Below are 12112 nucleotides of genomic sequence, written 5' to 3' on the forward strand. Positions count from 1 at the left end.
CCCGTCCAAGCAGGCGGCCTTGCTTCTGTATTAATATATTTTTGTGACAGCTACAATGAAGGAGATATTAATACAAAATTTCACATTTTCTGCTCAAAATCCCTTTATTTGCCCTCTCAGCGTCAAGTTCAGAGCCATAATATTAAAAAAGGACCAAGGACGTTCATTCCCACAGGGTCACGTTCTGTTAAGGGAATTTTTCAGTAGTTTTAATTTTTATATTTAATCTAAGAGGGGCATAATATAGAGATCCTGATTCCAGGGATGTGTCACTTATTAGTGTTTTATCAGCAGCAGGAGATTATCACTGCCTGACCAGGTCTCGCATGAAGGCCAGTCAGGGTCATCTGTGTAACCCCGCCCACACCACTCATTGGCAGCTTGCTGACTGTGTACAGGGGAAGCAGCCAATCAGGGGTGTGGGCAGGGTTATACAGAGCTCAGCTGATCACTGCTACATCTACAGCAGAGAAAACAAGGGATTCCATCAAACCTACAGCAAGCAGCCCAGTAAGTGATACATCCCTGGAATCATGATCTCTATCCCTACATCCTGCTGTTCTCAGATTAAATAGCAAAAATCCTGCTAACAAATTCACTTTATTAGCATCATTAGGAGCAAATTAGTTCAGGCAATAAAAATATAATTATAAACGTAACTATATAAATACATGTACTTGGGCTTATGTCTTTATTGAAATCTCAGTACTGTTTAGTACCTGTACATTCAATTTATTTATTTATTTCTTCCATCATCCACAGCAGAGATTGCTAATTATTCCTCATCTATGAGGTTTCTTTAATAAGCTTGTCCAGCAAAAAAAATAAAAAAATAAAATATAAATTGGCCTTAAAAAGAAAGTTACTTTGGATGTGGGCCCCCTTATCTCTTGGGCCCCTGTGCAGTTGCATCAGTTTTATGTCTGATCATCAGATATTCCCTGAGGTCCTGTGTTCAAAATATCCAATTCCGGGCTTTCTTGTGCCCAGACCTATGAATAAAAGGGGCTGGCTGACTGACTGCTTATTTCTGTAGCCAATCCAACCCCCTTCTTTGCCTATGTATTTGGCTGAGACTGATGTAGCTACGGTATGTTATGCAGTGGAGCTGAGCTGCAATACTAGACACAGCCATTCAGCCATGCACACGTTTTAGAAATAGCAGCCATATTTTTCTAATCTTCTGCAACCCTTTTAACACAGGAAGTTACTTGCTATGTCCACCAAACTGGTTATTACGTCATCTGCACCTCAAAAACATTTCTAGAATTCGACCTTTTCTTACTTTTGAGTCTGCAAAAACTCTTACTGTTTCTCTTATTCATTCTCGTCTCGACTATTGTAACTCTCTTCTAATCGGTCTCCCTCTTACCAAACTCTCCCCTCTCCAATCTGTCTTGAATGCTGCAGCCAGGAACATATTCCTCACCAATCGTTACACCGATGCCTCTACCTTGTGCCAGTCATTACACTGGCTACCCATCCACTCCAGAATTCAGTATAAACTTATTACCCTCACCCACAAAGCCCTCTATAGCTCAGTACCACCTTACATCTCCTCCCTTGTTTCAGTATACCACCCTACCCGCGCCCTCCGTTCTGCTGATGACCTGAGGTTAGCATCCTCAATAGTCAGAACCTCCCACTCCCGTCTCCAAGACTTTACACGTGCTGCGCCAATTCTTTGGAATGCACTTCCCAGGTCAATACGATTAGTCCCCAATCCCCACAATTTTAAGCGTGCCCTGAAAACGCATTTATTCAGACTGGCCTATCACCTCAACACATTAACCTAACCTATCCCTGTGTGGCACAGCCAAAGTTTTTACCATAACCAGGTTCCCCGCATCATGTTCCCACATGCTTTAGGCATCCATTAGCCCTCTGTGTCTGTACTGTTACACACTTAACATTATGGCTGGTCCATACAATCAGGGCAACTGTTACCACCCACATTTCGTGTCTACCTCTTTCCTCATAGACTGTAAGCTTGTGAGCAGGGCCCTCATTCCTCTTGGTATTTGTTATGATCTATGTTATTATTGTTATGCTGTAATGTCTATAGTCTGTACAAGTCCCCTCTGAAATGTAAAGTGCTGCGGAATATGTCGGCGCTATAGAAATAAAATTTATTATTATTATGTGGGTAAACTCAAGCCAGATATTACATTTGCATGGAAGTTACATTTTCAAAGATGAAAAGAACAGGGTCTCTAATTCTACCTATTGGAGGTAGCAATCCTGAAAATCCATATTGACTCCTTTAAAGCATAAAAATACGTTTTTTGTTTTTTTATTTTAGGCAGCTATCCTCCAGCCTTTGCAAAGTCAGGAATTTTTGTAGTATAATTCATTATCTTATTTTGCTTCCTTCTCTCCCAAACACTATGCTGCAGTGATGTTTCACATGACCACTTCATGCTTCTTTAGAAGCTGCTTTCACCTGCTGCTTAGCAAAGATCTCTATGCTATTTACAAAAAATCAGAGTAGTGGAATTTCCTTATCTGAACCTTTCCAGTCCAGTCCCCCTACCCAGACAGGAGAATTATTGTGCTGTTTAGAAAATAGGGTACATCTTTATTGAGCAGCAGCTAAAAGCAGCTTCTAAACACAAACTGACTATGTAATACATCACTGCATCATGGTGTAGTGTAGGAAGCAAAATAAGATAATGGAGTATATTATAAAAATGTATAACTTTGCAATGCCTGGAGGATAATTAAAAAAAAAAAAAAAAGTTATTTTGTAAGAGCCTTATTGAATGATATAGCATAGAAAGACTATACCCAGTGCACAGTTCACAAAACGACCTACAGTCTCAGATATAAAAAAAACCCAAAAAACAACTTATCGTCACTTCCAAACAGAAATCAGGTGTAAACAGGTGCTTAATAAGAGTAGCCCTCTCCATATATAACCAACAAATAAAGTAGCACTCTAGCACTATAGCATGCAATGATGGGAAGAGAAGGATTCAGTCTGTTGATTTTCAGTGGTCAATCTTTTTGTTTGGCACAGAGATATACTGTGTCCAGAGGAATCTGACAGCAAGAGAACAAAGGGCGTTTGGCCGAGCCAAGATGGCTATTTGCCAAACGATCGACAAGCTTTACCGCCATGTTTAACCCCACAGATTACTGCTGATCCCTGGAGAGTCTAAAAAGTTGGACACTTTTCAAGGACACTATCAAAGAAATAGGGATTGTCCTGGAGGCAAAGTGCTATTTTCATGGTAGATATAAGGATAGGTTAGAGTGCATGGTCACGGCTTAGCTTTTTTGTATATTCAGCTTTTTTGGAAGCAGAAATACATTGAGTGTTATGAATAGAAGCAAAAATAGTCGGTCACTTCTGAGATGAATGCCATTAGCAGATATACAGAACCACGCACAGCGCTGTATACTTTTTTGCCCATGGTTGCGTATTCTGCTGGACATTTTGGTTCCACCAGCATGGAGGATTTGCTGGACCACATTTGTCGGGATGACAGGAGGTCACAGACGGACGTTGCTTCACCAACTTGTTTAGGAAATAAAAGGTGAGCTTTGATTGATTGCAGAGGGCAACAAGGTGTTAGCACCACGCCGGATCCCTGCTCCGACAGGCAGGGTCCCCAGCGTGGCATTTCTCTCACCCACGCTGCGGCCGGTTCCTCTCTTCTTCATGCTCTGCGTGCTCCCAGCAGCACTTCCAGCCAGACCTCTAACTGTGGCCTTGAGGCACGCGTGCGCGCTCCCGACCCTTACCTCTTAAAGGGCCAGCGCGTGCACTTGCTATTTCCTCCCCAGCCAATGGTTGAGAGGCATTATGTATATATTGCTTCCTCTCTACTGGGGAGGTGCCTGAGCAACCTTCCTGTTTTGCAGTTTAAGTTGTGTGAGGTTGCATGCCAGTCCCTGCTGCACTCTGGTGCAAATCCCGCCTGCTGCACTCTGGTGCAAATCCTGCCTGCTGCACGCTGATGCAGATTCTGCCTCCTGCACTCTGATACAAACACTGCCTCCTGCACTCTGATACAAACTCTGCTGCACTCTGATGCGAAGTCTGTCTGCTGCGTTCTAATACAAACTCTGCCAGCTGCACCCTCCAGTCTGTACTCTGGGTCCAGCTGCTGCACGTCCGTTGGCGTTCATCGGGAGCCAAGTCTAACCTCACCATCAGAGCCTCTAGTGAACAGTCAGGTGTTCGCTTAGTCACGCCCCTCCAGGCTCTCCACGGTCCGTGGTTCCACAAACCATGTCGATGACAAAAGGACAGATTTTCTGTTTGTTTTGGATGAATGAGACCCGGTGCGTCTGATCTATAGATGGCATTATTCTTCAATAAGAGCCGTCTCATTATCCCTGATGATTTTGTTATATCAAAGATCATTTAAGTGTTTCTTGCAGACAAAAAAAAAAGACCGATCGATTTTCATCAGTGTTGTGCACCAGGTTCTCATCAGTGTTTTGTCCCTGTGTTGGTTTTAACGATCACTAATTTTTTTTCTCCTATGCCAAGAAAACAAGTGAAAAGCTAGTAGAAGCCATTATGATATTAAAAACGGACAGCGTGGAGATTGCACATTAGGGTGACCGCAAAAAATCGATGTCGGAATTTTGTCCGTCTGGACCCCACAAAACGATTCCCCTTTCCAGATATTGAGATAGCCAAAATTTGAGCTCGATCAAATGACGTTAACCCGTGCCGCTCGTCGCTCAAAGTTTGAAAAAATCCAAATTGAGGTATTTTAAGATTTAGGTATTTTGCATAGTCTGTTAGACTATAAAGAATGTGACAACAACATTGCAGAAATAGCCCTGACCAAATTTTCGAACCATTTGTGGTATTTGAATGCAGAGTTGGTGGGATTATCGTTTTTTGATCCCACCATTACAGACAATGAAAAGTTGTTAATGGCTAATAAATTGCTCAGTAGCACAGATGAACCATCAGAGCACGCTAGGGTTGTAAATCCAAAAGTTAGGAAAGAAAAATTAAAAGAGGTAGGAAGTAACCGACTTTAACGACCTTCTGACAAAAGATGAAGAACAAAAGCAATATGTCCTGCAAGTTGTAAGCAAATGCCGAGCATTATATTCTGACGTTTCAAAAACTACTTTAACAAAAGCTCTAGAATAGATTAGATAACTATGTAAAATTATCAACTCATGTAGGTTAGCGTGCTCTGATGGTTCATCTGTGCTACTGAGCAATTTATTAGCCATTAACAACTTTTCATTGTCTGTAATGGTGGGATCAAAAAACGATAATCCCACCAACTCTGCATTCAAATACCACAAATGGTTCGAAAATTTGGTCAGGGATATTTCTGCAATGTTGTTGTCACATTCTTTATAGTCTAACAGACTATGCAAAATACCTAAATCTTAAAATACCTCAATTTGGATTTTTTCATACTTTGAGCGACGAGCGGCACGGGTTAACGTCGTTTGATCGAGCTCAAATTTTGGCTCTCTCAATATCTGGAAAGGGGAATCGTTTTGTGGGGTCCAGACGAACAAGATTCTGACATTTTTCCCCCCCCATATGAGATCCGGTCACCCTATTGCACATGGATGACTTCTGTATGGGTGATTTTAATCCATGACTGGGATGACAATTTTTCTTTGAAGACACACAGTCCAGAAAAATACGTGGACATTACGTGGACATGTGAACAGCTTCTTAGACTACAAAGGGTACATGTTCTATCTGTGAAAAACATTATTCTATAGTGCCAAAATTAATAAGAAAAGTTAAAAAATGTCACATGATTACAGCAAGTCTCTAACGCGTTTCGGGTGCAATAGGGTTCCCTTAGTAATAGAATTCATTGCACTGTGGTATTTGGTGACATGCTACATGGTGATGCTGGGAACTCGAAAACCTTCCTCACTCTATCTGTATGGTTTTACATTGGTATGTTGTTACTCTGGTTTAGTGCTTTTTGATCAACAGTTCTTATCTGTATTTGGTTTTCTCCTAAGGATAGGGAATTTTAGGGTATCCTAGGGGCATCCGTCGGTGAGCGGCGGCGCCATATTGCGTTCAAGTTATGGTGCCAGCCTCCGCAGACAAGTAGGGGCTCCAATAGGGAGTTATAGGGCAAAATAGGGTGCTTAATGTTTTATGGTTAGTTATCATATTTTGACCACATGGTGGCCTGGAAAGGTGTTAATAGTTAGATTGTTTGCTGTGTTTAATTTTTAACAAATTTAAATAAAAGGTGATTTTAAGGTTTTTGTTTTTTCTTGTGAGCCAAATTTTTTTTTCTTAAACCTCCGAGTGTATTTGATGCCGGGGACTCGCCAACTTCCGTGCAGTATATAACCCCCTCTGTAATACACAGGTGCAGAGTCCAATCACCATGGATTAAATGATCGGGCCAAAAGTCGAAATTCTCTGTAATAAAGTTGAATGCAATATGTCGGTTTTGTGTGACCGTAACCGTACGGTGCCTCCAGATTTCATGCAGATCACAGCATGCCAGATTGGCTCCGTAGTGCAGAGCCGCACGGAACACTGTGCAAATTTGCCATTCAAATCCTTAGCACACCTATGATTGATCCATTTCTTGTTGTGACTTGTGGAAAAGACAGAAGGAAGAAATTGTTTCACGTACGACTGGCCTGATAATAATTTAACCCTTTAAAGGAATTGCGTGGTTTAGAAAATCAAGTTTTACGTTCTCCTATACAATATTTTATCTGTATAGATTAGTGTACCTAAATTAGCTAAAGCAGACTGAAAACGTACCTTCCAGTTTGAGGGAAGGTGGACACATCAATAGACAAGTTCAAATAAGCAGTATGCAATACTTCCTTTTCCCTGTGGTGGCGCTGCAAGCAAATTGAACAGCTGCTGTCAGGTTCCCTCGCAGAGCTGATTGATGATTGAGACAACCCGCCATCATCTTTGGGCTTATCAGTCGTGTATGTGCTCATATAAACAGTTATTTTGTTTGTATTTATATAGCGACAACTTATTCCATAGCACTGTACAATACGTAGGAAACATGTACATATTAACCTATAAGAAGTGATAAAAAAGGCAAGAAGTTCCATTCCATGGTCTGGTCATATTTTATAAAACTGCATCAGCTGGTCACTAGTTGGTATCTGTGTATATAGAGACAGAAGTGCTACTGAATGCCTTGAAGGTGTAGGACACTTCAAAAAAAGGACCATATGTTGAGAAAAAAATTTGGAAAGGTGGAAATGGAAAAGAGATAGGTCGAGGCCTGAAAAGATTTCTATTTAGGGCACTTTTTTAAAACTGTGGCTGTGGGAACTTAACCAAATTAGCTAAGGTAGTACATTCTAGAGAACTGGTGCAGCACGAGAAAAGTCTTAGATGTTAGTCATAGATCATTAGTTGAATGGAGAGCACAAGTAGGGTGGTAGAGAGAGAAGAGGGAGGAGCTCTAAGTAGGCGCAACACTGGAGAGCTTTGTGTGATAAGTTTAGTGGTGGGTAACCAGTGAAATGACTGGACAGGTTGAAAGCATTGGTGTAGTGGCTGGACTGAAATACGAGCCTGACTGCTGCATTCAGGATAGTTTGGAAGGGGGAGAGTTTACTGATGGGAAGAATTGTTTTACATCTGATAAGTATTAGTGTTAAAATTTTAAAAAGAACAGAAATAATGTGTGTCACGTTCTGCATTGTATATGTAAGATTATTGAATAAGCTTCTAACGAGATTCTACTGGATTGGTTTTATGCAACATGTGGCACTAGTTTTCCTGTGGTAGCTAGTATATAATATAATTTATGTATAAGTACCAAAGGACACAAACGTATGTCCACACAGTATCTTTTTCAGGTGGTTTTGCTCCAAAAACCTCCTGAAAAACTGCTAACTGATCGCTCAAAAGAATGAACATATGCAATTATATTTGAAAGCTCCTTGCTGTTTATATGTTCAACCTTTCAATTCAATTATTTACGTAATTCAGTTTTCCAAAGATGCTGAGTGGTTAAGTGAAATGAGCTGACCATTCTTCCAACGGTTTCTGGTCTTTTTTTTTTTTTTTTACAATAGAAGTCAATGGCAAAGCTCAAAAGGCTGCCGGGCTTCTTTTTGAGCGGTTTGCTAAAAAAAAACCAATGCCTGGAAAACACCAGTGCAAAGGACAATTCAAAAACCTTGAAAAAATGCTAAAAAAAAAACGCCATTGGTGCAAAAAATTACAAAAAAATCCTTAAAATGACACTTTAAGAAAACAAAAAACAGTATCTTTTTCTAGAAAAACAGGGCAGAGAAATAACGTTGTGCGCACACATACCCCAACATCAGACTGGCAGGTTAGCGATATTCCGTCTGATGGGCTATTATTTGTGAAGCATATTGTTGGATTTATGTGTTTTTTAGGGTGATGTTTGGTATAAAATTTTTTACGTGGTGCAGACATTACGCAAAATACTGTATCAGAAGAACCTTTCCCATCATGATATGGTCACTAAACACTTTTTCCCATCTTATAATGAATCCAATGAGCCTTTATTATTAGGGTGCCACTTCTATGTTTCCCATTCGCATCCCTAGACTTTCCCTAAATCCATGCCCGGTGTGTGTGGTGTTCGTTATATGGGTCTTGTACACAGGATTTCCTGAGCTCCTGAGCCTGTGACGTAGCACACCTCCCATTATCTCCATTCTTTCCCCCTCCCCCAGTTCTCTTTCTCCCACTCTCTCCCCATCAGCTGCAGGAGCAGGTTAGTCGTGTCTTTATATTGATCCTCTTTCCTTCGTATCCTCCGTTTTGCCATGAAGCCATCATTTCGATACCATGTCTGGTTTTCTAGATGTGATCCTTCTGCTTTCCTCCGCTTTTCCTTCTCTTCTCCATACCTCCCTTCTCCTCCTCCTATATCTGCATCTGCCTTTCTCTTTGTATTTCTCCATTTCCTCCACCTTGCGTCTGTATGGTGTAGATATATATATATCCTCTGCATGCCGTCTGCTTTGTGTCATTGGCAGGTTTTTAGCAATCCTGTGGCCCTGCGATCACAACGCTGGCTCTGCGTCTATGTGTTGGATTCCTTCTCTTTTTTTATTCCGCTCTGCTTCTTCCATTTTAGCGGATTACTTTCATGCCTCACTTGCCATTTGCTTGTTCCTTGCATGATTAAGCCTTTCTCAGGTCTTTTCGCAATTGCTCGTTCTTAGCGTTTCCAGATTTCCTTTTTGCATCCTTCCTATCTACCATGTCTCTTCCCCCATTCCCTCTGTCATTCTTCCTCCATCCCTGTCTATCAGCCCACTGTATACCCTCTCTATTTTATTCCATGTTCTTGTTCCTCTCCTTCCGTCATAGACAGATCTTTGACTTTGAGTAATTTCCAATTTTTTGTCATTTTATTTGGAAATGCCATTTTTTGGGATTGGTCATTCCTACCTATGAACACTGAATATATACTGTCCCCTTCCTGCTGTAGATCAGATTAGAAAACTGACCTTGGGTGTGAATTACCTAGGACCTGAAACTTTATCCATCACATTCCTCATCCATGTAACCTTCCCTCTATCTGCATTGTCCCTGAGAAGTATTTGTACCTTGAGGGGAGGCCTAAATAACCATTCGGGCAGGTATAATGCACACACTTATTCTTACAATGACTAGACCTCATGTCCTACTTCCGATTAATGATAGGAATCCACCAATTTACTAGTATATGTAAAAATATTAACAAAATAAGCAAAAAAACGTTTAGCGGCGTTGGACCCAGTGGAATCACTTTTTTTGGGATAGGATTTGCAATTTTTGCCTGGCTCCAGATTTCTCGAGTCCTGGTATATCTAGCTATGTGCGCGATGTGCGTTTGTCTTGTTACAATGACTTTGTAATACTTACGCAAATCTGTAAACTTTATATCTAATGAGGACAGAAAGGGCAAGGACACCTTGTTTACACTGTTACAAATGCCGTACGTGCGCACGGAGAATGGAGGCATGAAAAAAAGTCAACATTCCAGACATCCGAGTGGTGAAAAGTGTCGCCCACAACACTTTGTAATACAATTGATAAATAAAGGGTAAAAAGATAGGAACGTATCAATGTTTAAAGTACAAGCTTTTGGCATATGTTTAGGCAAGGGTTAAACGGTGACCTGTGTTGTGTGACACTGAAATCGCAGAAACGCATTGCCGCACTGGGTGCAATGATTTCCTAGGGTGTCAAGATGCCACCTGCGACATACTGCAAAAGTCGCAAAAGTTTCCATGTGTTGGATTTTCTGACGCTGGTCGCAAGTTATACGCGACTCGTTTGCCATAGGCTTCGATGCAAGTTGCAAACGACGTGATTCTTGCTGTTTTATTTATAGCAAAATCACAGCTGTAAAATAAGAAAGTCAGAGACAAGTTGCACAGATGTTTTTTGCTTTTCTGAATATTGCTGTTGTGCGACATATGTCGCCATGTAGCCTTAGCCCATTATTGGCTATGGACATATTTGGCATCTACTGTATATTAGAAGCATACCTCTCAACCGATCCCAAATGCAGTGAGACTGTCCCTAATTTGTGGTGCTGGCCTAGAAGGTTGGGGGTCCCAGTATCAGATATGCCTGTATCCTAAGATCAGTCCTTGTAAGACTGCAGGACACAGGTAATGTGTGTGTATATATTTATTTATGTAGCAGAGCTGTGTGTATGTGTATTGATGTAGCAAAGCTGTGTGTATATTGATGTAGCAAAGCTGTGTGTTTATATTGATGTAGCAAAGCTGTGTGTGTATTGATGTAGTACAACTGTGTGTATGGGTGTGTATTGATGTAACAGAGCTGTGTGTGTATTTATGTAGCAAAGCTGTGTGTATTAATGCAGCAGAGCTGTATGTCTATTTATGTAGCAAATGTGTGTGTATGGATGTAGCAGACCTGTGTGGGTATTGATGTAATAGAGCTGTGGGTATGGGTATGTATGGATGTAACAGAGCTGTGTGTATTGATGTAACAGAGCTGTGTATAAGTATGTAGCAGAGCTATGTGTGTGTGTACACCGAGGTACATCATAATATGTTGGGGAAATGTACTGTGTGTCCTATACTGTCTGTGTCCATTTTCTTGTTTTTAAAAGTTGGAAAGTATATTAGAAGCATAGCCTTTTTGTGACATCTACTTTTCTAGTATAGTCTAAATTTTACAGTAGGTCTATAGATATCATGATTTAAAGGGATTGTCTGGTACTTTTGTATTGTTGATTTATCCTTAGGTTATGTCATCAGTTTCCAATTGATGGGGGTCTGACAACTGACATTCTCAATGATCAGCTGTTATCTCCAGTGGTGGTTGTATTTAAACAGTGCATGGAGCAGCACAGCACCACTCACTGTTTAGCGACCACAGCACCACACACTGTTTAGCGACCACAGCACCACACACTGTTTAGTGGCCACAGCACCACACACTGTTTAGTGGCCACAGCACCACACACTGTTTAGCGACCACAGCACCACACACTGTTTAGCGACCACAGCACCACACACTGTTTAGCAACCACAGCACCACACACTGTTTAGCGACCACAGCACCACACACTGTTTAGTGGCCACAGCACCACACACTGTTTAGTGGCCACAGCACCACACACTGTTTAGTGGCCACAGCACCACACACTGTTTAGCGGCCACAGCAGCACACACTGTTTAGTGGCCACAGCACTACATGCTGTTTAGTGGCCACAACACTACATGCTGTTTAGTGGCCACAACACCACACACTGTTTAACGGCCACAGCACCACACACTGTTTAGCGGCCACAGCACCACACGCTGTTTAGTGGCAACAGCACCACACGTTTTTTAGTGGCCTCAGCACCACATGCTGTTTAGTGTCTACAGCACCACACACTGTTTAGCGACCACAGCACCACATGCTGTTTAGCGGCCACAGCACCACACACTGTTTAGTGTCCACAGCACCACACACTGTTTAGTGTCCACAGCACCACACACTGTTTTACGACCACAGCACCACATACTGTTTAGCGACCACAGCACCACACGCTGTTTAGTGGCCACAGCACCACATGCTGTTTAGTGGGCCACAGTACCACACGCTGTTTAGTGTCCACAGCACCACACACCGTTTAGTGTCCACAGCACCACACACTGTTTATTGTCCACA

General features: G+C 41.6%; 1 protein-coding gene across 2 annotated transcripts in view; it reads left to right on the forward strand.

Annotated features, from left to right (window-relative positions):
- CCDC85B (coiled-coil domain containing 85B) overlaps window positions 1-12112 on the forward strand; it is a 40604-nt gene that overhangs the window by 17186 nt on the left and 11306 nt on the right. The window contains exon 1 of one of the 2 annotated variants that reach the window (XM_073563242.1): window positions 8617-8699. The exons of the other annotated variant lie outside the window; for it this stretch is intronic. The gene's annotated coding sequence lies outside the window, so the exon portion shown is untranslated. Of the gene's footprint in view, window positions 1-8616; window positions 8700-12112 lie in introns of those variants that run through there. 2 annotated transcript variants of the gene reach the window in all.

This window comes from Dendrobates tinctorius, unplaced genomic scaffold (genome assembly GCF_039654945.1).
Source record: "Dendrobates tinctorius isolate UK_male_01 unplaced genomic scaffold, ASM3965494v1 ptg000384l, whole genome shotgun sequence".
Classification (NCBI taxonomy): domain Eukaryota; kingdom Metazoa; phylum Chordata; class Amphibia; order Anura; family Dendrobatidae; genus Dendrobates; species Dendrobates tinctorius.